Genomic DNA, 23,947 nt, shown 5'->3' with positions numbered 1-23,947 from the left:
TACTTCCATTTAGGCTATTGACGGACGACTGAAGCCATTAAAGTGAGGACAGGGGTGAAGGGGTTATTGAATATTCCCAGATGAACTATTAAAAATGCATATTGCCTCATTATTTTATCTGCTAATGGCTGGTGCTGTGAGTGTAGACAGGCAACTAAAACTCCTTTTTATCTTTACTCTCGTTTTTGACCCCAGTCTAGAGGACATACTGCAGGGCAGGGAGAGAGGGAGGGGTCTTTTAAAAGTGCTTCACAGTGATGGGACTGAAACGCGATCTAACGATAGCTCTCTACTAAAGGCAGAATCCGCACACCTTCTGCTGATCACATGAGGAGGGCCCAGCCTGCTAGCCGCCACACGCAAGGCTGGTGTGTGACACACTGTTTTTACTGTGCTGATGAAAGAAACTGTTGTTGTCTGTTGTAAATCTTGTTCTTGAAACAGCTTATGTCTGTGCGCTGATGAAATACTGTGTTGGACAAACAGAAGTGTAACACTTACAAGACATAGGCTGCACCCTCAATGTACCACACACACACACACACACCAGGAGGCCTTATTAATTATTTGTGGCCACTTGACTTCATATTGTGCTGCCAGTGGCCTGGTCAAAGATTATAATTACCACTTCCCCGTTTGTATCATTTTCATCTCCAGTGCTTTTAGTGCAGTATTACTCTGAGTATCCCCCTCTCTCTGTCTCTTCTCTCTCTCTTTCCCTCTCTCCCTCCCTCTTTCCCGTATACACAAGACCAAAAGTGCAGGCACATCATTTATTGATAAGACAAAAAGAATGTAATGAAATTATCAATGTTCTTGAATTAATTATGAACATGATTAAGAAAGCTAAATTCTCAGGAGCCGGTCTCTCATTACCCAGTCAGTCTTAGGGATTGCTTTCACTAAGGCTAGGAGAGGCAGAAAAGCCTTCCAGCCAGACCACACTCCAGCTTCTCTCCTCGGTCTGTGCCGGTCTCCCTGTTCCTGTTCCCTGACCGGCCGACCCAGCGGCAGCCTAGCTGGCTGGCCGGCTTGCTGGCAGAATGGCTGCATCTGCTCCCTGGGTCTGTTCCTCTAGTCGGCTACGGCCCGGCGTTTGCGTTTAGTTCCTGGCCTTGAGAAGTTCTACAGGCGTCTCCGGAACTTTCTCTGCTCTGGGGTCCCGACCTTCCTGAAAAAAAAGAGGCGTTTGAAGGTAAGAGGAACTCTTCTGATTGCTGCTCGGCTTACGTAGATGATTCCAGCGCGCTGGTGACACTGAGAGAATGGAGGGGGACCTGTTGTCCAGGAAACATACTGGAATGTTTTTAGTTTATAAATGAGTTTTTCTCCAATTTGCTCAATGTTTGGAGTGCCAAATGAGTGTTTTAGGGTAGGTCAAATACACATTGGATTATTTTGCAGTGTATATTTATTTCCCCTAAATCTGCTTAGATTTCTTATTCTAAAATGATTTTGAACACAAAGGTTTTGTGATTTGTCTTTAAAATTGTTCATATATTATCTTAATTTTAAAATATAATAGTAGTCAGGTATAATGCATTATTCAATGAGAAAGAAAGAAACTGTCAGTTTATGATTGGCATGTGTTCCTCGGTAAAGTCCAGATGATTTATAACTTTGCCAAAAATAAAAGAATATTGAAATATTGAAGGATATTGCACCATTGTATTTTACAGTAATGGCAACTATGAGTTAAGTTAATTTGTTTTTGTTCTTATAATCTGATAATGTATTTAAGACTATAGATTGATCATACTGTTAACCAAAAAAAACTGAAAAAAACTAAAAAAACTTTCAAATGCAAAATCTGATTTAACTATGATAATTCTGCGTGTAAAAACTCTAGATTATTTTTGGATTGAACTCATGACTTTACTGTCAATGCTATTCTTATGCATTATACAGTGAAAGGTTTATATGTGCACTACTGCCACACAGACGGACTTCTGTTCAGTCACAAGGGACCATGTACAGTATGGGACAATAATTCCCCCCAAAATTGGTTTTCAAACACATTCAATTTCTTTAATATACTCTCTCTCTCTCTCTCTCTCTCTCTCTCTCTCTCTCTCTCTCTCTCTCTCTCTCTCTCTCTCTCTCTCTATCTATCTCTATCTATATCTCTCTCTATCCATGCTCACAAACACACACACACCCCGTGAGGCAGCAATCTAAGCTTTAAGTGTATATATTCTGAGCTGATTTGATCTTCAAATTAAAAAAGACTAGAAGACAGAATAAATCGGGGTTAGGCGTAGTAACTAGCTAGAGGATAAATTGTTACAATTATGCTTCCACTGATTTGAAGATGTATTTTTATTTTGAAATGTTTTCTTCCAGCTGCTAATCTGTTGCTCATCCTAGACATTAGACATGTGATCTTCTTAAAAGAAAGACAAACTGTAAAGTAAGATTGTCAAAAATAAAACCAGACAGAAAGAGAAAGACAAGCGATAAGAGGACGGAGAAACCGACAGCAAAGAGAGTGTGTGTTTGTGTGTGAGAGAGAGAGAGAGAGAGAGAGAGAGAGAGAGAGAGGGGCGAGAGCACTCAGGGGTTAATGGCTGTCCGTCCGGCGGTCGGTCCCTGGGATTGATCCAAGTATTGGATCGCACATAAAGCTGCAGTTACTGGATATTACCCAGGCCTGCTATCGGCCTGCCGTGATGGCCTGGATAAGAAGTGCTTACCAAGGAGGAAGCTCCTTCGAGGCAGATACGGTTTCCCTGCCCTCAGGGAACAACCACCGCCATGTTGCTAGCTCAGGAACTTTTTACCTCATCGAGTAAATCCACAGCCTTATCAAGTTACTAGGTCTACTCACAGACAAATCCCAAAAAACCCATTCTACCACAGCGTCTGAGTAATTAAAACACATCTGCTTTTCATAGATAACGCAACTGATTTCCACCAGGGTCATGGTTGTTGTTGTTTGGATGGTGTGGGTTGTTTGGCCGATTAAGTTATACCATTAATGTGGATGGAGGTGTAGCATTAATCGTGTGTGTAAAGCTGTAGCTGTATTTTATTGCAAAATAATGATAAGAATATCCCTTTATGAACAGTGTTAATGGGTCCGTATCAATGATGCAAAGTGTTATACAACAAAATGGCGGCCGAAGTTTTATGGATTCTTGATACATAACATGATAGCACCCACTCGAGTGTGGTATTTCAGTGACTAGCAATCACTTCCTCTACAGAAAAGATACATTATTAAAAAAATTGTAAAAACACAGTGAATTTGCCAGTAGAAGCTGACCTGGGGTCCGATGTCAGTTTCCATTCCCTCTTACTGTGTAGCTCACTGTTTATAGGAAGCAGATCCCAGACCAGCACAGAACTGGAGCCTCCTTCACTCAGGAGCATCTGCTGTGGGTCTCTGCATGCCATTACCCATAAAGCATCTGGGCATCTGGTGCGGGCGGCGTGCCAGTCCTGACAGCACAGATGGCTCCTAAGCAGGCTAATTATTTCAACACAAAACTCTCGATGTCCCCAGCCCTTGCGGGTCCAGTTTTGTCGTCGTGGAATTTCACTCGGTGGGTCTCTGTGTGCGAGACGACCCTCTCAGGAGGACCGCGGACAGAGATGAGGAAGGCCTAATTTACGTCTGTTTACTGACTGGCGTCTGAGTATAGCTCCACGCAGCCCTGCAAGAGCAGATGTAGCTCAGAGGCATCCTGGGTGGGGTCCTCTGGAAGGGAGCGAACATTTGGCACTGGTAGAGATTGTAAATTGTTTAGACCCTCAACGCTCCTCTACAGATGTGCCCTCATTGTGTTCTGTGAAGAGCTGACACTGGCCACATCGTTCGGTTGGATGTTTTGAGGATCGTACCTCTTACGTGGGGTCGAGTTGTATTGTTGTCGAGTGTCATGTTCTTCATAGTCATGGAAATCAAGTGCATGTTGAACTGTTCTCTTGAACCCTCCAAAGCATGGGAGTATTTTTCTGGGTGGTGAAGTCACAGTTTGCAAGAAAGCCTAAAATACACGTCACCCTATTTCAAAAAACTGAAAGGGCACTGGGATTATTAAGGATCCTTTGAAATCTCTGAACTCATCAGAGATTCCTACAAACAGTTGGATAATTGGTTTGAAATTCAGCATTGGAGTTTTCTATGAATAGTTTGTTTGATAATTGTTTTTTTATTTCAGCATTTACTACCATTATCACCAAGCACATTGTGATCATCTAAGTGTTGTGGTAATGACAGTTTTTTTTTTTTTTTATCCGGCCATTAAATGTTCATCGCTCTATTTCCAGTTTTACCGTTTGATGAAGTGTTGCCATTAGGCCTCATCTCCTCCATCTCAGACCACAGCAGCAGCAGGACAAGCAGCACTTGATGAAGATGGCACTAAGAGCAAGGTGCAGGGCCCACAGTGATAACCTAGTGGCTCCAACATTAAAGATCTCGTTACTGGAGAGGACTCCTACATCTTGATCCATCGGCTGGTGTCAGGGAAGAGTAATGCCCGGGAACAGGCACCATCTCTGCTGTGGCTGGCCTGGAGCGCTCAGGGGAGGGTTTGGGGGGTTGCAGGACATGTACCTGGGTCCTGGCTGGAGAGGTTGGGGAGTACAGGAGGGAGATGGCCAGAGACCACCTGGGACAGCTAGACAGTATTGACTCACGCACACACTGTTCACAAGAAACACACACAAGTGTGCTCGCACACACACCACGCATGGTCATTCATCCCAGTACAGCCATTTTCAGTATCTAGAACAGAGATAAGAGAACCGACACAGAAGAGACTGTAGAGTTGGGAGTTCTTTTTCCCACACTAATGCAATCCATGTTCCATCCATCAAGACCAAACAGCGGTCTATTCCAATTAACAGTCCCACTAGCCAAGTTTCCCAAGTCGATGGGTGTGGACAAAACTAATTGCACAGTCAAAACCTTGCCTGAAATCCGTTTACTTAACTCAGTTTGGGTTTAGCCACATTCTAGTTTATTTGCCGGACACCTGAAAGGTAAATTGACCACACATGAACCCAGCAGAGTTTTCTTCATATCAACCTCAATATAAAGCTGTAATCTGGGATTGTGTGTAGTCCTCCCTCCCTCCCTTCCTCCGCTCTCTTTTTCGCTCCTCCTCCTCTTCTCCACTCCTCCTCCCTCACCCCTGTCCTCTCCCCAAAGAGTCTCCCATCTGCTCGGGGACTCTCCTCAGCACTCTGCAGCAGGAGAGGGATCAGCACACCATTTTCCTGTCAATACACCCCTATTAGTCTCCTCAGAGGCATTTATCATGGCTCTATAGGGCCGGCGTGAGGAAAGTAGAGAGTTTGGGAGGGTAGCTAGAAGAGGGTGTGTAAAGAAGAGGTTGTGTGGACACGACAGAGTTGAGGAGAGTTTAAAGTCGAAGAGGGTGTGAGACTAAAAAGAAAGAAATGTAGAAAAAAGGAAAGGTATTTTAAATAAAATAGAAATGTGAAATACATACTGTACAATGTAGTAGTATACAATAAGAAACAATTAGCTAATTCCTTCCTTGCCATGTTATGCAACGACATGACACAACAGAGCTAATCACTCGTAGAACACTGAGATGCGGAGAGCCCTCATTACCTCCTGACAAACGTCCCGCTGTGATGAGAGTTAAGCTATTGATTACTGCCTAAATATAGCAAACCCTCCCCTTGCCGTGTGTCTGTACCTCTCATTGTTAAAGGTCAAAGGTCAACCCACATCAAGGGGGCGTGTAACGGTGTTGTGAAAGTGTAGGATTGTGCCCTACTTTCATTTGTTACCTGCGTGTGTTGGGCCCTTATCCAAGAAAAACTGTCTAATGAGCAAGCTGTGTCACTGAATCTCACTCAGCTCAACACAGCAGTCTGTCCACAATACCTGCAGCTGCGTGCGTGTGTTTGTGTGTGTGTGAGTGTTTGTGTGTGTGTGTGTGTGTGTGTGTGTGTGTGTGTGTGTTTGTGTGTGCGTTTGTGTGTGTGTTGTACAGTATGAGAAATTCTCCTCACCTGAGGCAATTAGCTGTGGAGTTAAGAGGAGACCAGGAAGTGTTCCACAAGCACAACAGGGGAGGAGACATACAGCAGGATAAATGTCCTACTTAGGCTGGAAGAGAATGTTCAAGTCATAACACACAGCTCACATAATTGGCCAGACAGTTGGGGTTGTGCAACAATAAAAACACTCACTTTGTGAGTAAACACTGTTTTTACTGGCAGACACTTGAATGACAATGTCGTTTTATTTTATTGTATTCCATAGCAGCAATACGTGGAGCCATACACACACACACACACACACAGCTTCATTCAAAACACACTCACACATGTAGATGCACAATCACACTCACACACACACACACAACACACATACACACACACCAACCTCCTTCATGAAAACATCTGGCGTATGGTTGTGGGCTCCACATGTATGTCCCTAGGCTTGCTTTACATCTGGATCCACCAGAAAACTAAGACGGAGTGAGGGGGAGAGAGAAAGAAAAAAATAAAAATAAAAGTGGGAAACCACGAATGATAGAGTGTGAGAAGAAGGGAGGAGGTGGGAGATGAAGGGTGGTGGGGATGGTGGTGTGTGTGTGTGTCTGTGTGTGTGTGTGTGTGGGGGGGGGGGGGGGGGAGCCCTGTTCCACTCCCTACAGTAAGATGTGCCTGTGGCTGGTGTGTGGTCCTGCAGGTGCAGCCTGTTAAGTACCTGGTAATCACCGTGCCTGGGAGGCATCAGTCAGTATACAGCTGGGGCTCCTGGAGGATCCTGACAACTGCTGCTCCTAGCGCTGATTTATACTGTTCCATAAAGGGATGGAGTAGAGACACTGCCACAATCATCAACATAGCCTAGCCTAGCGTAGAGTAGAGTAGCATAGTTCGCTCAGCTTTTAATTTCCTTTAGTGACGAAAAAGTTATTATGGCTGTTTAGACAACATTCTATTCATTAAACATCACCTGTTTCATTGTCTAGTGAAACATCTATTTAGTTGTTTTCTTTTTGACCAAATACACACAACAACAAACGTTTGTCTCTGAGTTTGCGTTCAGCATATTGTTAGTAATCCCATACATCCTGGCTTGGAACAGGGGAACAAGACCAAACCATCCTGTAAGTCACCACAGCACCTTATGAGAAGATGTGTGGAAGTTTCAAAATAACCCACCTGAACACAAGTGTTTCTTTTAAATAACTTATCATGTTAAAATATCTTGAACAGTTGTCGTAGCGCACTCTGTAAAGGGGTTATCCATCAGCTGTTATGAAAGCCTCAGATCATCAGGGCATTTACAAGCCATCCCTCCCTCCCTCCTTCTCTGTATCGACCAGGAGGAGTGCTGTGTGTGTGTGTGTGTGTGTGTGTGTGCGTACAGTATGTGTGTGGGGTTAGTGAAGATTCTTATCTACCTCACAAGGACATTGGAGGCGCGGGACTAGATATCATGAGTCCTGACCTTGAGTTTGCCCCGTGAGGGTAACAGTTCTGGGAGGCTGGAAGGTTGGGAGGCTGGGAGGCTGGAAGGCTGGGAGGTTGGGAGGCTGGGAGGCTGGAAGGCTGGAAGGTTGGGAGGCTGGGAGGCTGGAAGGCTGGGCTGGATGGCGACTGGAGACGGTGATGTCATCATTGCATTGCTGCTGTTCTGTTCAGGGCCTGTCTATGTTTTGTCTGCAGCCCGAGTGATGCTCACTCAGAGCTGCATTCTACACCACAGAGAAAATTAGGTTGATTTTGGTAAAATAAAATTAAAAAGTCAAAAATTCAAAATCAATAATGTCATATACATTATTCTTGTGAGGAAAATATTAGCTATTCTGGGAGGGGCATCTGGCCTTTGGCAGTGACACACATTCATATGAAGCCAGCTTGCTGATCTTGAGGCCATTCTATTCCCACACTGCCCTTCACCTAGCCAACAGACCCACAGAAGACTAGAGACCAACAGAAAGCACCACACACAACATAAAAATATCATTTGCATCTGCGAGTCATTTCATGTACATCGTGAACCTAATTACATTCACCCCTATCATCTGCAGGACTCGGGGTCTTCCTTTAATTCCAGTCTACCAAGTCGCAGACACATTCATTATGCTCTGCCTTTGTTCTGGAAGATTCCATTACAGCCATCAGACTACCGTTCCGTTTCTTGTTCGCTTTCAGAAACCGTAACCAGTCGTCAGTCATTAGTGAAGCCTGTTTCCGTTGTTTTAATGCCGCCCTGGCAGACAGCTGCGTTGTGCTGTCAGTGATCTGTGTTTGTTCTCAGCAAGTATTTAATATGATGGGTTTTACATCACACTTCAGTCATTGATTATCTGCTGTTAATAACCCGTTGTTCTGTTTTACAAGGCTCTGTAGTCAGAAAGGCAGTCTGACAAGAATCTTCTGGAAGATAGTATTACAGCAATCAGGTTGCTGTAGGATTTGAATATATTTGACCACCACTGCAGTAGCAAAACCATCATGATACTTGAGGATAGGGCTTTCTGACCAAAAGTATGTTGGTATGGTACTCGTCATTGTATCAAGGTAGGAGTATCTTGCAATCCAGTGTTTGATCCAGGTCTCAACCGATCCATCCATGTTTGTTAATCCTTCATCTTCCCATACTGAATCCCACCATCAAATCCTCTCGTCCACCTCCTCCTGACCTCCCTCCATCCATCCCACCTCCTTCCCCCTGTCCATCCATTCCTTCTCCAGCCCTCCCTACCTCCATCCTCCTCCGACGCTCTTCCATCTATCCTCCATCTCTCCATCCCTCCTCCCCTGAAGGGTCGACGTCCTGCCCCCCGGGGGCCCCAGGATCATCCATCATGTGTGTCTGTAACTGGATCACAGCTCTGATGGAGGCTAGATCTGATAGCAGTCTATTAATCTCCCATATTAAACCAGCTCCATTTGTGAAACCAAACAGCCCAGAGAGAAACGTGGTCTCACCCGTGCTTCTCCAATCAGATCACCCACTCCGCTAAAGGTGATGGGATGTTAGGAACCAGAACTGAAGGTGTCAGTGTTTACAATGTTGTGCCTGTGTTGTGGCGACAACCACAGGCAGGTGGGTTATGCTTGTCCAAGCTTGTCCACAATAACTCTCACTCTCGATAGGATGAAAAACGTGTGAAAAACATGACAGTTTATTTTCCAATATATATTTCCTCAGGTTACTCAGCTGTCTTTTTAGTGCACACAGTTCTGGAACATTCACCTCTCCTGAAGCTGCTAGGCAGAATAGATGTTTGCTCTTCTAGGGGTCATAGAGGCACACGTGAGGATGATGATGATGATGTCATTGTTCTTTATTTAGCTATCTTACCTCAGTGTGCTGGGACAGTATTCTCTTTCCTCTCTCTCCTCTCTCTGTTTACCTCATCTTTCTCTCTTTCTCTCCCTCCCTCTCTCCCCCCTCTCTCTGTTTCTCTCTCTGATTATCTTGTCTGTCTTCCCCCCACCCTCCATCCCTCCCTCCCTCTCTCACTCTCTACATCTCTCATGGGTTGGGTATCTAGTGTCTCTTTAAGCAGGCCAGGAGGAGAGGTGAAGGGCCTATCAGGTTTCAGGAGGATAGGTGAAGGGCCTATCAGGTTCCAGACAGCAGCAATCTGTTTACTCTCAGAGCTTAATTGATTGGAAGAAAGAAGGAGTAAGGGAGGGCTAGACTGGGGGAGAGGGGGGATGAAAAATGGAGGAAAGTAGAAGAAAGGGACGTACATAGGGGAGGTGGTGGAGAGGAGGTGGGCAATGGAGGAGAGGATGAGGAAGGGGGCAGAGGGGAGACGGCAATGGAGGAGAGGAGGGGAGAGGAGAGTAGAGGAGGGGAGAGCAGCGCAGGGCAGGGCAGGGCAGGGGAGAGCAGGGGAGGGCAGGCGAGGGGAGGGGGTGTCGGAGGAGAGTAGAGGAGAGAGGTCTGTGTGTTCACGATGTTCTATTGATCATGTGACTTATCTCCCTCGCCCCATCATCCCATGCAGGGAGAGAACGTCCATGCACCACCACTGGATGCAAGTGGAAAGTGGTTTGGTTTTCTTCTCTTACATTTTGACCATTCAGCCCCTCCCCATCCTCTCCCCTCCTCCACTGCTCCTCACGTGCTTCTCCATCTCCTATGACAGATGAACAATCCCGAGCCATCGTTCAGAGGTTATGATTTTAGATTGAGGGCAAAACCAGGAATGAGCTGTCTGTTTTTGAAGGGATTCACAGTCAATATGCGCCCGGCTCAGCTAGGATTGTTTGCAGAGTTAACAGTGGTTTGATGATGTCATTCTCAGTGACCTGAGGAGAAATTGACCCCTGTAGTGAGAGTGTCTCTAAAATGCCACCCGCGCAATTATGGTTGGTCTGTTCCCTGGTCTCTCAGCGCACTGTTTTATGTCACTCTGAGACACACATACCCACACACGCACAACCCCAAACATCCACCCCCACAAACACTCACACACACACACACACACACACACGCTTACAACAGACACAAACATAACTCACAAACGGTCTGTTTTTCTACATAGACTAACAGAACAAAACACATGTGGATTGGCTTCAGGCTGATTCTTCTGACCTCGGTCTTCTCCATGCTGGGTTTTTTTTGGCTCGGTAGAATGGCAACAGAAATCAGGTTTGCCACCAACACTGGATGATTTATTCTTGAGGGTAAAATATACAGGAGTTCACAGTCAGTGTTTATAGGGGTTTGCAAGCTTTCTGCCGTTTGAACTGGCTTGGCTCACATTTCTAAAACATCCAGTTAGCAGAAACTGGGGTTGTTTTACTGTAATGGATGTGCTGTCAACATATAATGTAACCTAGCAGAAGAAAAGACTATCTATGACACTTGTCTGGGTGGTTTTCATCAAAACAGCCAATGTAACATTCTTTCATAAGTTTTTGATGCAGAACGTTCAGGAACATTCTCAGTGAGCTTGTCCAGAGTTCGTGACATGAAAATCTCAGAGGCCAAAAATCCAGTTATTTTCACACATTCAGTTTTTATATTGTCCTGTGGATTTCTTTTTTTATTATTTTTTTTCCCAACCTCATAGTTTCAAAGAGAGAGAGTGGGAATGAGAGACGGAGAGTGATAGAGAGAAAGAGGGGGAGAGAGGGGGAGGGAAGAAAAACAGAGAGAGAGAGAGAGAGAGACAGAGAGATAGAGAGAGAAGAAAGAGAGAGAGAGAGAGACAGAGAGAGAGAGAAGAAAGAGAGGGAGAGAGAGAGAGAGAGAGAGAGAGAGAGAGAGAGAGAGAGAGAGAGAGAGAGAGAAGCGGATAGAGCATATTCTCAGGAGAGATGTATAATTCATAGCAGGGTACCCGCTAGCTCCTCATGTGTCTGGAAGTGTACGCTGGAGGATGTCTCTCTGTGCATCCCTCCATCCTCTCCCCCTCCTCTCCTCTACACCTCCATCCTCTCCCTCTCCTCTATCTATCTCTCCCTCCATCCTCTCCCCCTCCTCTCCTCTACACCTCCATCCTCTCCCTCTCCTCTATCTATCTCTCCCTCCATCCTCTCCCTCCTTCCATCTTCTCCTCTAAACCTCCCTCCCTCTCTATCTATCTATCTCTCCCTCTCCCTCCATCCTCTCCCTCCTTCCATCTTCTCCTCTAAACCTCCCTCCCTCTCTATCTATCTATCTCTCCCTCCCTCCCTCCATCCTCTCCCTCTCCTCTATCTATCTCTCCCTCCATCCTCTCCCTCCCTCCCTCCATCCTCTCCCTCTCCTCTATCTATCTCTCCCTCCATCCTCTCCCTCCATCCTCTCCCTCCTTCCATCTTCTCCTCTACACCTCCCTCCCTCTCCTCTATCTATCTCTCCCTCCATCCTCTCCCTCCATCCTCTCCCTCCATCCTCTCCCTCCCTCCATCCTCTCCGATCCAGCAGGTTCTAACAGCAGCTTTACACAGGCCACCACAGGTCAGTCAGAAGTGATGATGATGATGAGTGTTGATCAGGGAGAGTCACTTCCTGTCTGGTCAAACTAAATCTGTCATGGGATGAAAAACGAACTGGACAAGGAAGCATGAAAACAAATATGTATAAACATAGCTGCATTTCCACTAAACATTTCCAATTAGTTTACACATTGTTTTCGTGTCCGACAGTTAACAAATTAATGTGTTCATTTTGTATTGAAAAGTAAGCAGTAAAAAAAAAAAAAAGTACAGTGTATATCCAGGCACAGATAAGAAGATAAGAGACGGTTGTCGCAGTTTTGTGCACATTTATATGCCTTTATTGATGTTGAGATCAGGTTCCAGCGGTATTGATGAGCTCTATGAGGAGCTGTAGACCAGAGTACCATATTGACTCTGGTTGAGTAGGACAACAGCCGTGCTTCTGTCATGAATTATGAAGGTGAGGGTTCCCGTGTGTGCACCATGGCATTGTTCACAGTTTGTGTCACATCAGTGCATGTTTAACTAGGCAAAACAAAAGCTTTTCAATATTTCAGTGTGAAGGGGAGTAAAGAGGCTTGACTGCAGCACTGTCACCTCCTGTCTCTGCCTCTGCCCTTCCTCTTTTCTACTCTCCTCTCCTCCTTTTTCTGCTTTTCTCCTCTTTTCTCTTCTCTTTCCTCTTCTCTCCTCTCTTTTCTCCCCTCCGGTCTCTCCTCCTCCTGTGACTCTCTCTTCTCCTCTCCTCTTATTTTCTCCTCTCCTGCTTTTCTTTCTTTCATTCTCTCATTCTCATTTTACAATACAATTCTTGCTGCATGAAGTTGCTTATTCTGAGCGACAGCCCCTCCTTTTGTTTGGTCTGTGTTCATGTTGGGGGCTGGTGGCTGAACAGGGGGGTGGATGGTGTCTCTCTGGGCTCAGACGCTGAACCACCACACAGAACCCCGATACAGCCATTCAGGGACACAAAGGCCCCAGGAAAGAGAGAGAGAGAGAGAGAGAGCGAGAGAGAGAGAGAGAGAGAGAGAGAGAGAGAGGGAGAGGGAGAGGGAGAGAGAGAGAGAGAGAGAGAGAGAGATGTTGCGAGGGGGGGAAAGAGGTACACATGGAGGGAGAGAGGGATGAAAGAGAGATGGAGAGAGAGACACAGACAGGGAGAGAGGGGGATGAAAAGAGAGATGGAAAAAGAGAAGAGAGAAAAGAGAGACATGGATGGAGAGAGAGACACATGTACAGAGAAAGAGGGATAGGCAGAGAGAGAGAGAGATTGGAGAGAGAAAGACCTCATCCAGGACCCATTAGACAGATGTGGTGTCAGCCTTTCAGAGAGACTGAGAGGCCTGCCTGGTGGGGGGCTGCTGTCGAGGTTGTGGCCTCCTGGCCCCCCTGGCCTCCAGCCCCCCCTGGCTCCCTGGCCCCCCTCCATCCTCCTAGACAAGCCTCTGGTTGGATCTGGGGACGGAGGACAAGAGATGACAGCTGGCTTGTCGTAAAGAGATGTCCCCATATCCTTTTGCAGGTGTGACTGACTGAATGGGGGGGGGGGGGACCCTGAGACTGTCCCTCTGATCCGTTAGGAGAGATCAGGTCCGTTCAGAGACTCCAACAAGAGCCTTAGGCTCAGACGGTCTCCCCGTGTGATCACTAAACTGGAGAGCGAGGTAGTAACCCCCTCAGTAGCTCAGCTCTGATACTGACTGCAGCGTGACGTCATGGACTCAGACGGCCTCTTTGAAAGCCATGCTCAGAAGGGTCGTTTGGGTCCAGGTGTCCAGGCTCTGCCTAGGCTGTGTGTGACAGCAATGGTAGCAGCTGTGGTCAAGTCAGGGAACACCCTGGCTGCCTTGTGTTCCCATGCTTCCCAAAGGAATGAGTGTGGTGTCTTACCTGCCCCCCCCCCCCACACACACACACACACACACACTCCCTCCTTGTTAAGTTTTCAGGGGGGCCGGTGCAATCTGGGATCAGCTAATTAGGTCTGACTTGAGGGGCTTTTAAATCACATTCAACTGCAAAGCCTGGTTAAATGTTGATGGTTGTGCCAAGCAGATGAGGCCTCACTGTGGTTCACTTCCTGGTGTGCCAGTGTTTGGTCTGGTGGGTTGGAAGGAGTTTCACACCATGCTGAATCATTTTCTTTACATCTATTTTTTGGGCTTTATTGGACAAAGACAGTTACAGAGAGACTGGAATTGTATGGGAGAGAGAGAGAGGTGACAACATGCAAAAATGTGTTGAGCCGGATGCTCGGGGAGGAATGGAGGACAGGTATAGCTCTGCAGTGGAGCATTTGAATGCAAAAGGTCGCTGGTTCAAGTCCTTCCCTGTACATTGCTTTGGATAAAAGTGTCTGCTAAATGAATACTTTCAGAACACTGCACCAACAATCTGAGCCAGAAAGAGAGAGAGAGAGAGAGAGAGAGAGAGAGAGAGAGAGAGAGAGAGAGAGAGAGAGAGAGAGAGAGAGAGAGAGAGAGAGCAGACATAACCCCAGCAGATCTAACTTTGCCGTGACAACCAGCGTCTGTGGAATCCCTCTGACATGACTGACTAACCGACTGTTGTTACGGTGTCACTACGTTTGATCAGCATTGTCGCGGTAACTTTGGAACTGGAGGGAAGTTCTTAGCACCCTGGTGAATCTCCCCTCCCTGTTCTGCAAATCCATCCAGGAGATTGTTTAGATGTTGACTTAAACAGACTTCAAAGCTGTGCACACACACACACACTGACACAAACACTTACTCAAAAGCTGTTCACACACATGAACGCACACATCCAAAGCTGTTAACGCAGACAAGTACACACACACACACACACACACACACTCAAACACACACACACACCCCTGAGGCAGAAACATCCCAATCCATTTCAACTTGACAAATCATCCATTGTGAACATTACCTGTGTCCTGAATAATTAGGCCTTTAAATGACTAAAGGGGCACTTCTCTCAAATCATCTCTGCAGAAGCCAATACTCACCCAATACTCACCAAGGAGAAAAGAGAGAGAGAGAGAGAGAGAGAGAGAGAGAGAGAGAGAGAGAGAGAGAGAGAGAGAGAGAGAGAGAGAGAGAGAGAGCACGATCTGTACAGCAGTTGCTCTGATATTTTCCTCAGAGAATATGGCATTATGGCGTGTGAAGTAAGATCTGCTGGCGTTATGTCTGACTCAGATCTCAACGTGTTTCCTGTCTCTCTCTCTCTCTCTCTGCTTGTTTGGTGCCGTGTTCTCAAAGTATTCATTTAGCAGACGCTTTTATCCGAAGAGACGTTCGGCGAGGGATTTGAACCTGCAACCTTTTGTTCTGCAGTCTAATGCTCCACATGTTGATATTCTCTCTGATATCCTCCATTCTGTATGTTCTCTACACTGTAGTTGTGTTAATGGTGAGTTAATAGCTGCATGTCTGGGGGAGGAGAGCTGACCATGACTAATCAATGTATGGATCCTGCCACCTAGTGCCAATAATGAAAATGACATCCATAAACCATTAGTGTGGGCCACGGCTGTGGGGCGAACATATTGGCAACTCTTGAGGGGAGACGGTGATGTAGTGGGTTCCAAAGCATCATATTACTGCAGCTTATTTTTAGAGACTTGAGAAAACGTCGGGTTCATAACTCCGAATTGGGAAGTGAGGTCCGTTCTTGTTTCACAATGACGTTGTTACGTGTCTCAGAGTATCACAGCCCAGTAGTTACACACACACACAAACACACACAAACACACACAAACACACACAAACACACACAAACACACACAAACACACACAAACACACACAAACAGCAAGAAACCACTTAACCCTCTCTAGCTTCATAACTACCAATATAAGACAGACAATTCTAATGTTGTTTCTTATTTTTACTAGGCACACTATTAAAAAAATAAGAATTACAACCTGCATCATCATTCATTTCTATTTTGTTCTTTGGCATGTCTTGTTATTTCTGAAATTAATATAAACACTATTTAAATGAGTTCTTCACTGTGCTGTTACAGGAACGTGTCAGCATTTCAAGGAAACACAGCGACCTCTGCTGGACAAAATAAGAACAGTGGAGATAAAGAGCAGCGGTTGATTGATGTCTTTCTAATATTATACCCACATTTAAATTATATCCTGTATTATCCTGTATATTTCTAATACTGTACAGTATAATACCGTCTAAAGAAGGACCGTGAAAAAGTAGGTTTGATTGATTTTTGAATATCTGACTGGTGAACCACCTTACAGGGATGTTTCAATGCATCTGGCTTTTGAACCCCCGGTAGATAGCAACTAACTAGTAATCTGACTTGAAAAATCTCAGTATTGCCAGTGGAAGCGTTAAAGTATTTTCTGATCAATGTATCGGATTCGTTCAGTTTGACGACAAAGGGAGGGTGGGCTAATAAGGCAGCGAAGATCAATTTAGGCAGTTGTCAGTGAGACTAGCTTAGGCTTCTTCCTCTGTCTTATGGTGAAACCAGGGAAACTGCTGGTCCAGTGAGGCAGTCAGGAGACTGAACTGTTTAGACACTTTCGAAACTATGTGTTTGTGTACTTGCTGGCCTGTGTGTGTATGTGTGTGTGTGTGTGTGTGTGTCAGCCATCTACAGGATTTCCAGGAGCAGTGATGCTGAGGCATAGTTAAAGCTATGATACCAACAAATATCTGTCCGACTGTTTCAGGGCCAAACTAATTGCTGGAGTAGAAGGCGTTGCTCTGCTCTTGAGGGCGACCTTGTAAAAGCTTTACCGCCATGTCTCCTCTCTGCCTCCTAGTTAAGTGGCTAATTAAAAAAGTATTAAAACATGTGAGGAGAGGACAGGATGTGTAAAGAGGAATATACAAATGAAAGGAGGTAAGGAAAGGGAGGAAGGAAAGAAGGAAGGAATGGTCTGAGGTCTTAACCTCCCCAGAGGGTTGTAACCCCACTGAGAGAAAATACAACTGAACCCAATTTCATGACTAAGTAGCCAAATGACATATGAATTTTCCCCACTGGGGAAAAGCAGATGAATCTCCTCCCCATTTTCTGAAACACCCAAAACCTGTGTACTCTAACTGGCCACAAACAGGGTTGTCGAAGGGTGACGTAATGACAGTGTGGTTTCAGAGTGCGATTGTATTGTCCTCTTATGCTCTCGAACAAGAAGCACTGTGATTATTTCTGTCACATTTCTAACACAGCAGAAGGCTTCGGGCATCGGAAGCAACCAAGAGATGCCTGTTGGCCTCAGCAACACATACAGAAATGATCTTTTGTCCACACCGCGCGTGTGTGTGTGTGTGAGTGTGTGTGTGTGAGTGCCCGCTCCTTCAGAGTGAGAGGCACTGACTGCCCGTCTTGACAAAGTTGGGTAATTAGAGACAGGGCCTATTAAAGGGGGAATATTCAGCTGGTGATAAATGGCTTTAATAAAGGAGTCATGTTCTCTCTAACAGAGACAAATCCCCTTATCCCCTCTCCTCCCCCCCTCCTTCCTCCTGCACTGCTCCCCACTTCTCCAAGTCCTCTCACCACATTCTGCAGCATCTCTCTTTCTCTCTATTTCTCTCATTCCTTGTATCTCTGTCTGTCACTCTCTCTCTTTCCCCGCTTCTGTTTTTCTTTCTGTTGTCTTTTTTCTTTGTCTTTGTCTCTCTCTCTCTCTCTCTCTCTCTCTCTCTCTCTCTCATCTCTCTCTCTCTCTCTCTCTCTCTCTCATCTCTCTCTTTCTCTCTCTCTCTCTCTCTCTCTCTCTCTCTCTCTCTCTCTCTCATCTCTCTTTATTTCTCTCACACTCTGTTTATTAGATGTCAGTGTGGTCTGTGCCAAGTTTAATTGAAGAACATTATGACATTGTACCCATTCTACATGCGCCACAATCACCACAATTGACACACACACACACACACACACACACACACATACTAATACACAAACTCAAAGTTGTTGCCAAATCACATTTGCATATGTGTCTGTGTGTTTCCATGCCTTGTAAAACATCATTAGCACTCTATGTTCTGGCCCATGCAAATTGGACAGTTAAGAAGCCCCTGGTCCGATTTATGCTCCTGCACAGCACTTTAACCCGGGCGGTGCCACAGCTTTATGGCTCCTGGTGGGTTTGGAACCAGGCCTGAACACACCAGCCATATCCATCACAACACAATAGCATGGCTGTTCCATGTCGAGGCTCATTAGGACAAGGCACCTGCATTGGCCAGTCATGCTTCAGAACTCTAATGTTGATATGCTATCATTGTTAGTGGTTGTATTAGGCCACACACAGGACCCTTGTCAAGTCATGCAGATTTCTTGTAGTTATTTTAGTGTACGCACGTGTGTGTGTGTGTGTGTGTGTGTGTGTACAACACTTAATCACTCCCAAGCATTAGGACAACACGATTTCCCAGTTTAGGAAGGCGTTTCTTTTATCAACGTTTTCTGGGATGAAAAACAGCAGCATACAAAAAAAAAACGTTGCACTTTGCCGGGATGAAACCTAAGACCCACAGAAGTCTAACCACCCAGTATACTCACCCAGTATACCCACCCAGTATACCCACCCATTATACTCACCCAGTATACCCACCCAGTATACTCACCCAGTATACTCACCCAGTATACCCACCCAGTATACCCACCCAGTATACCCACCCAGTATACTCACCCAGTATACTCACCCAGTATACTCACCCAGTATATCACCACCCTACCACCACCTCAAAGGGCATTTTCGTAACCCTTGTGCTGCCTTCAGGTCATTGTGACCCACCGTCGTGGTGCAAAAGGTGTGTCACAATGACCCAAAGGCAGCACAAGGGTGTATTGAACACATAGCAAAGCTAATGGCTACGTTTTCAATCGTTGAGTTGAACTTTGCAAAGGATCATGACACATTTTAAGCAGTGGATGACACAGAAATGTTGAATACTAAATTGTTATTATCGTAATTGGTTAATGAATTATAATTTTGAAATTATTTTAATGATTCATGACTTTACTGTGAAACCAGAGTTTTGAATACTTGACTCAAACCGAAAGAGGATGGAGAGAGGTGAAAAGATGACTAAGAAGAAGGGAGTCAAGAAAGTGAAGAGAGGAGGAGGTGAAGAGAAGGTGTGTGTGTGTGTAGGAAGGTGTGTGTGTGTGTAGGAAGGTGTGTGTGTGTGTAGGAAGGTGTGTGTGTGTGTAGGAAGGTGTGTGTGTGTAGGAAGGTGTGTGTGTGTGTAGGAAGGTGTGTGTGTAGGAAGGTGTGTGTGTGTAGGAAGGTGTGTGTGTGTAGGAAGGTGTGTGTGTGTGTGTGTGTGTGTGTGTGTGCAAGGGCTGACACGTCCAGTATTCCAGATTCTTGGCACACACTCTATTGGTTGAGGGATCCCCATCAAAGTGATGCCCTGCCACCCCTACAGCTCCATGTTCAGTACCAGAGCAGACACACACACACACCTCCCCCTGCCACACACACACACATACACACACTACTAAAACTCCCAACACACATATACATAAACCAGCAATTAGTTAGTCCCACCCCAAAACACAAACACGCATTGTTAATGCGAGCCTATCCCTCTCTCTCTCCACCCCCCTGGGGAGAGAAAGACACCAGCTTCCTGGGGTCTCTCTTCTGACCCCTCCCCCCCCACCCAGGACCTTACAGACACAGTCTATTAAATACCCATGAGCACCTCATTAGCCGACCCACCCCTCCCACCATACGCAGTGCTACCCCTTCATCAAAAACCAGGACACCCAGACGCCATCTCTGTAAATGTATACAGAAAACTCTCAAGCCATCAGAGCCTGGCCTGCATTTACCTCCACCTGGACAGTGCCATGAAAGTTAGTTCTCCTGGGATTAAAATAGTTGTACTTACAGAGATATGACATTTAAAGTGTCTTTTATTAGGTGTCACTTTAACTCTCAGATTTCAAACGCTTCAGAATACTCTTTTGCAGTGATACTGAAGTGATTGCTGAAATTGGTCAGTTGCAATGAAAAAAATACTTATTTCAGAGATGAAATTGTAAAACTTACTTATAATGTGCTTCACATGTAATTAACATACAAAATATCCAGAATAATTCAGTATCAGTTCAGCATAATACTGGAGAGTTTCATGTCATTATCTCATACTATCTCTCATGCCATAATTAACCTTGTTGAGCAGAAAGGTTGCACTGGATTTTAAATAATTACACTTCTGTTATTTAGGAAGAAAATCTTTTCTCTTGCTTCGTGTTAGATGAAATATTAGCCGGGTCATCATTCTTATTCTGGAAACAGCTTGCTGGGGATATTATTTAAATTACATCCCCTTGGGCTAAATAGTCTGAAAGACATGGCGGTGGAGAATTTATCATGGAGAGATATTGAGAAAATGAGGGACATAAGGATTTTATTACAATGAGAAAAATGACATTTGTCACAGCAGAATGAGGGATACGGGGCTGGGCAGAACCTTGTCAGCGTGTCACGATCGAAGGGTTCTCAGACGGTTGCCTTTTTCAGACAGTATCTGTCGTTTCACAGCCTTACTCTGTTTTTATTCAAGGACACTGCCCTTAAAATGCAACAAACCCCTATCTTTAATATAATCTGTTCCTTACTGAAGGTTCTCCTCTCGTTTCTACAACTGCTGGGCGACACAACAACTCTGAAACCGGAAACCTCTCAGAGTACAATCCATGTCCCAGTCAGAACATGATATGACTGTATCAGACTGTATGAGACTGCTACAGCATAGCGGTTTATACAACACGCTGTTTGAATCATTACAATCACATATTCTGACCGACGTGGAAAACAATTAATAGAACAGAACAAAACAAAACAGAAGTGAACAAAACAGAACAAAATAACATCTAAAGAATAACAACTAAAAAAGAGAGAAGAATAGAACAGACCATATCATCTATAGTCACAATGATGAGATCAGAGGAAAATCAGATTATGGATTAGATCAAACAGACCTTAGATCAGACCATGACTTCACCTGACAGGATTAAGGATCTGTGCACAAGGTCCTGAAACAGCCGCTTGTACCCCAGCCCTCCATCTCACCACCCTCCTCACCAGAGGCTGCAGTGACAAGTTGACCTTTAAAATCGGGCCTGTTATCATCCGCAGGTTCACGTTTTGACTAGCGTGCCATTAAAATAATCTCTGCGTCGTTTGGACTGACACATGTTATGGCAGCTGCCTCGGTCTTACACACACTCTGAGTGAGGCAACTGGAGTATGGCATTTTTAGTTTATGGGCAGTGTTGTTTTTGTTGACTTGATTGTCGTACTTATGACGAAGTGTGTAAAGCAACTGACAGGAATGTAGGCTAATATAGATGCATTTATTGGGCATGAATGTTTTTTTTTCATAGTCTGATTCAACTATCAATTGTAAAACAAATGTGTTCAATTATTAAAAAATAATAAAAGTGTTAATTTATTAACAAATAAATACATTTTTTTTTCACAGAAACAGGAGGATATTCCACATCCTAGGGCCTAGCCTTCCCTACATCCTTTTAACCATTCGGGGAACACAAGGTAAGCATGACAGTTCAATCATGTGATCTATATCCTCTACTAAGAGAACTCTACCTCCGCAGTCTACAGAAATGAATTACCGTGACAACTATCACGTAATTATGAATCTCTCTGACGCCTGATCATGGAAAATTGAGCCTTGAATATTTCATCGTGCGTTTCGCCCTCCACTCTCACAGGAAATGGTTCAGGTTAGCATGCTAATTTGCAGAATGGATAGCTATGGCACGTAAAGCTCCAAACTGCAGTAATTGGAAATCTCCAGGCTATTCAGAGGAGTCGTGCGAGCGGACATTACAATACAAGTACATCTCACTTTATTAAAGTGCATCCGGGTCCGTCCCCGCCTGCTAATGGCATATCATCCCCGCCGTCCGAACACGTTTCCGATGCCACAAGAAGTCGACACGCTGACGAAGCTCACCTGGGGCTGCTGTAGGCTACTTCACTATAAGAGATACGCAGGGTAAATCGTATTCTGAAGAAACAAACGCGGGCCTGGACAGAGACCCAGCAGCTACATTAGGTATCTCTCCCGGAATAAACAGTGTAGTAGGCCACTACTGTACATCAGGCAACATGTGCTCCGTGACTCGAATGCTAGGTCATCATTACCGTATCGAATGTGATTGATGTTGCTGTTGCATTTTTCAACACCTCCACCCTTCCTCCCTCTCTCGCTCGCTCTCTCTCCCTCCCTCTCTTTCTATTGTCTTCTTTTTCTCTCTCTCCTCCCTCTTTCTCGCATTCTCTCTCTTTCTCTCCATCCAGGTAGGAATTCCATACATTCCACGAGGAGTGTGATGATTATGACAGGTAACAACAACAACAACTGTATTTTAAACAAACTCTATTAAACACTATAATCTAACCAGTTTACAACACTTCAAGCAAACATATTTAGCCTCAGGTTAGACTAACACAATAAAAAATGTTAATCCAGTGTGAGAAGGAGATAAAACTGTAACACCTACTGTCCAGGAAATGTATGAGACTGCCCAAAACGTCATTATGATCCATGTTGCCTTTAAAAGGGCACCTCTAAACGTCATGGAGATAAAGATACTTTATGCACTTTCAGATTTGTTATGGGCTCTATGAAAAGAAGGCACAGGGACAATATTACTCCGTAGTTTCAGCTGGACTGTGATTATGTGTCGTGGGGCATAAAGAAGAGCAGGGAGATGTTTACCAGAGTCTGGAGAGCTGCAGCAGAAGCACAACAACACGAAACAAACCGGTACACTTTATGTTTTATTAGAGCAGAGATGTTCATGAAGAAGAACGTGTGTTTGGATGTGTGTGTGGGTTTGGGTGTGTGTGTTTGGATGTGTGTTTTACATGTGTGTTTACTCGTTGCTGAGAGGTGTGGATTGGCATGGCTACTTCTCCTTCCCTCTGCAGACACACCAGACTAACCAGCTGGAGTGGCATGACAGGTAAAGGTCTGCACTCCGCATGCTCTGGAATGGCAGTCTTATGAAGAAGTTGGATTAAAGCCGCCCCTGGTTCCAGGCCTCCAGAATGTCTTGCGTGTGTATTTGTGTGGACTGACGCCACAGTGGAACCCTCTGTCCCTCCGTGGAAAAGACAGCAGAAGACTCTACCTGAGAGAGGGGTTTCACCCACGCTGACGTCTGTGGACCGGACGGGGGAGGAGAGGAGAGATGAGGAGGAGAGGAAAGGAGAGATGGGATGAGGAGGAGAAGCAGGATGAGGAGGAGAGAAGTGGTGAGGTGGGGTGAGGAGAGAAGAGAGGAGGAGGTGGGGTGAGGAGAGAGGAGGAGGAGAAGTGTGGTGAGGAGAGGAGCGGTGGGGTGAGGAGGAGAGGTGGGTTGAGAAGAGAACAGGAGGAGAGGTGGGGTGAGGTGACATGAGGTGAGGAGAGGAGGTGAGAGGAGGAGTGAGGAGAGAAGTGGTGGGGTGAGGAGAGGAGGAGAGGTGGGATGAGGAGAGGAGGAGTGAGGAGAGAAGAGAGAAGTGGTGGGGTGAGGAGAGGAGGAGAGGTGGGATGAGGAGAGGAGGAGTGAGGAGAGAAGAGAGAAGTGGTGGGGTGAGGAGAGAACAGGAGGAGAGGTGGGGTGAGGTGACATGAGGTGAGGAGAGAGGAGAAGAGGTGAGAGGAGGAGTGAGGAGAGAAGAGAGAAGTGGTGGGGTGAGGAGAGGAGGAGAGGAGGAGTGAGGAGAGAAGAGAGAAGTGGTGGGGTGAGGAGAGGAGGATAGGTGGGATGAGGAGTGAGGAGAGAAGAGAGAAGTGGTGGGGTGAGGAGAGGAGGAGAGGTGGGATGAGGAGAGAAGAGAGAAGTGGTGGGGTGAGGAGAGGAGGAGAGGTGGGGTGAGGAATGGAGGAGAGGTGGGGTGAGGAGAGCTCAACCGTCGTCTACTTTAGTTGGTGCTGAAGTGATATTAAGTTTAGTTGCGGGCTTTTGGGTCAGCAGTACATTTTCCCACTGGTGGGGTAGGGCCAGGGGTTAGAGGTCACGGGTTGGGGGCTCTCTGTACCTCGATGAAGAGGAGGGAGTCT

At 45.6% G+C, this 23,947-nt stretch overlaps 1 long non-coding RNA gene across 2 annotated transcripts; it reads left to right on the top strand.

Moving 5' to 3' along the window:
- The first annotated feature begins 895 nt into the window (after positions 1-895).
- LOC146260739 (uncharacterized) lies at positions 896-23,146 on the top strand. 2 transcript variants are annotated; one of them, XR_014724790.1, is made up of 5 exons: positions 896-1,195; positions 21,353-21,423; positions 22,195-22,239; positions 22,505-22,663; positions 22,828-23,146. It is a non-coding gene; the product is annotated as an uncharacterized LOC146260739 (long non-coding RNA). The 2 variants fall into 2 exon arrangements; XR_014724791.1 differs by lacking the exons at positions 896-1,195; positions 21,353-21,423 and adding an exon at positions 21,442-21,949.
- The last annotated feature ends 801 nt before the right edge of the window (positions 23,147-23,947 follow it).

This window comes from Hypomesus nipponensis, chromosome 12 (genome assembly GCF_054491055.1).
Source record: "Hypomesus nipponensis isolate SF chromosome 12, ASM5449105v1, whole genome shotgun sequence".
Classification (NCBI taxonomy): Eukaryota; Metazoa; Chordata; class Actinopteri; order Osmeriformes; family Osmeridae; genus Hypomesus; species Hypomesus nipponensis.
The sequence above is the reverse complement of the archived record's forward strand: the minus strand, read 5'-3'. Positions and strand labels throughout refer to the sequence as shown.